The sequence below is a fragment of the Octopus bimaculoides genome, chromosome 18 (assembly GCF_001194135.2).
Source record: "Octopus bimaculoides isolate UCB-OBI-ISO-001 chromosome 18, ASM119413v2, whole genome shotgun sequence".
Classification (NCBI taxonomy): domain Eukaryota; kingdom Metazoa; phylum Mollusca; class Cephalopoda; order Octopoda; family Octopodidae; genus Octopus; species Octopus bimaculoides.
Genome location: NC_068998.1, coordinates 5,721,366 through 5,724,268, shown reverse-complemented (window position 1 = coordinate 5,724,268; position 2,903 = coordinate 5,721,366). Strand labels below are relative to the sequence as shown.

Here is a 2,903-nt window from a genome sequence, read left to right as displayed (position 1 = left end):
TATATATATATATATATATATATATATATATACCTGTGTGTGTGTGTGTGCTTTGTCACTTGTATGTTTGCCGTAGGTACAGGTATACAAATGTATATAATATATATATATATATATATATATATATATATATATATCAGCGTAAAGATATGTATACATGCAGTATAATATATACATTGAAGCAAAAGAGAAAGTCAACGACGCTAACGTGAGGTGAAAGCTAAGGATGTACTCATGTTTAGTGTATATATATTATATATATAGACCCTCCATAAACATACATAATGTAGAATATACACTCTTTCAATACGTATCACTATTTGCATAACGATATATATATATATGTGTGTACTAATTGCATGTGCGTGTGTATACAGCACAACACACACAGTAAGCTGTGTGTGAGTGTATATATATGTATATATGAAATACGGCAAACATACAAGTGACAAAGCATATACATGCATATATACACGTATTTAAAATGCTTTCATCGTCTCAATCGACGTTTTTCACCTCATCATCATCATCACTATCATCCACCTTAATAATTATAATAATAATAATAATTCTTTATCGGCCACAAGGGCCGCAAAAACATTTAGGACAATACAAAGACAGAGGGCAGTAAATAATGATGAACTGACCCCTAAGGGTTTATAAAAGAGAACGAAGATATCACAGGACTTTAAAAATAATGTGGGGGTTAAATGAAAGGAGCGCGCAAATAGAGAAATAGTATGGCAAGAAGAGTAACAATGAATAATTATTATTGTTGTTGATCATTATTATTATTATTATTATTATTATTATTATTCCTCCACCACCATAAGGGGACATTTGAGGGTTACGCGTGGGAAACCTTCGCAAAACCACGGTTACCCCGAAGAAGAAGAATGATAATTTGTTTTAATTTCTAAGGGAGCACATACGATGCGGCACCACATGTACATTCTACAATTAATAATAAAAATAAAATGGATAATAATGTTTTCGTTATTAACCTTTAAAGGGTTCGCAAAAAAAAAAAAGAAACATTGGGGACGGTACAGGACAATGCAATGTGGGGTACCGAGAGAGAGAGAGAGAAGTCTATTAAATATATATTATTAAGTGAACACTTACCCGTCGAAACGAAGTTGTTGAAATGCTTCTTCGACGCCGTTTTAAACATCATAATCCCAGTACATAGTAAGATAGATGTATATACAGCAAGTATGTGTGTATGTGTGTGTGTATGTATTGTATCTCTATATGTCGGTAGTCAGGGAGAAATAAATAGATATATGTGTTCGTCTGCGTGAGTAGAAAGAGTGAAAGACAAACAGACAGACAAATAGATATAAAGATGTATATGTCGATATATGTATATATAATTTATATCTATCTATATATATGTATTTATTTATATACAGAGATATATATTAATGTGTGTATGTGTGCGGTATATGGTTATATGGTGGCGTGTGTGCTCATGTAGATATAAATATTGAAATGAAACGTCAAGGTTGTTAACAGATAATGTCTTATTTTTAAAGTTATTTTTCCCCCCTAATAAAACCACGGCTGGCGATGTGTTCAATATTATTTTGCAACAGTAAATAACAAACAAAACCACAATTCACACCTCCCTGATAGCCATGTACCAGGGAGATAACTCCTATCTTGTAGTTTTGATGTATATTTCTCAAGGAAAATAAAATCCGGACTAATGATTCAACGGGTGCAATTCCCGTCTATCACCGGCTGTGGTGAATTGATTCATTTGACGTCTTTTTATTATGGTTGTTGTTGTCGTTATTATTGTTGTTGTTTAACCCCAAGTCGACCGTGATTGAACAGGTCTTATGATCAAAGCTATTTCACCTCAACCATCTTCTCTCTCTCTCTTTCCCTTTTTCTTTCTCCTTTCTCTCTCGATTTCTTTACTATTTTCTTTCTCTTATTCCCTTTCTCTCTTCCTTTTCTTTCTCTTATTCCCTTTCTCTCTCCCTTTTCTCTCCCCCTTTCTCTCTCCCTGTCCTCTTTTTCTTTTTTAGAAGACGGCATATGTTGGACTCTACGCTGTTTTCTTCCAGTCTTCAAAACCTTCTTCCGTTCTGTTTTTTTTTTTTTTTACGGTAAAGCATAAAATGCAGCAGATCGGTAGAATCATTCGAGCGCATTGGCTCGGGAACAGGTGGTGCAGGGATTGCAAGCGTATCCACTAAAATTTTTTGGCGAGGGGACAATAAAAACGCTTTGAACTTCCTCCTGAAAAACTTTATCGCCAAAACGAACGAGCATGAAACATTTTTGGATTGATTTGAAACATCGCCTCTCCATTATTGGATTTATCTGACTTGATTAATGTACAAATATAATAATAATTATTATTATTTTATGTTTTGTTACACAGCACTGGTCACAGTGTGCTTCCCTGCATTGCTGGGTAGGCGGGCTGGCCAACATTCCCTGTGACTGGAACGCCGGTCTCTTGCAGGGTTAACCATTTGTACTTGGGTTAACGCGCCGCCAGCCTGGGAAGCGAAACCACGATCATGCGATCATGCGTACAACACCCTAACGACTAAGCCACACACACACACACACACACGCACACACACGTGTGTGTGTTAGTGTTCGTTACACTCCCTCGCCGTTTGGCAGCTAATATTGGTTTCTTTACTGCAGGACATTTTGTCCGATGCAGAATTCCATTAATCCATTGCTGTGGAGTGGTACTTTATTTTGTAGATCTCGATAGGACAAAAGGCAGAGTTATCTCCATGGGGAGAAGAATGAGGAGGAGGAGGAGGAGGAGAAGAAGAAGAAGAAGAAGAAGAAGAAGAAGAAGAAGAAGAAGAAGAAGAAGAAGAAGAAAAAGAAGAAGGCAATGGCAACGACTCTCCCCCTCTACTTCC

The 2,903-nt window shown here is 36.2% G+C and overlaps 1 protein-coding gene across 3 annotated transcripts in view; it reads right to left on the bottom strand.

Annotated features, from left to right (window-relative positions):
• The window catches only part of LOC106870038 (N-acetylglutamate synthase, mitochondrial), a 91,802-nt gene that overhangs the window by 86,297 nt on the left and 2,602 nt on the right, over nucleotides 1-2,903 (bottom strand). Inside the window, exon 1 of one of the 3 annotated variants that reach the window (XR_008265844.1) lies at nucleotides 1,126-1,679. The exons of 1 other annotated variant lie outside the window; for it this stretch is intronic. The gene's annotated coding sequence lies outside the window, so the exon portion shown is untranslated. Of the gene's footprint in view, nucleotides 1-1,125; nucleotides 1,680-2,903 lie in introns of those variants that run through there. One more of the 3 variants, XM_052974195.1, reaches the window with a different exon arrangement.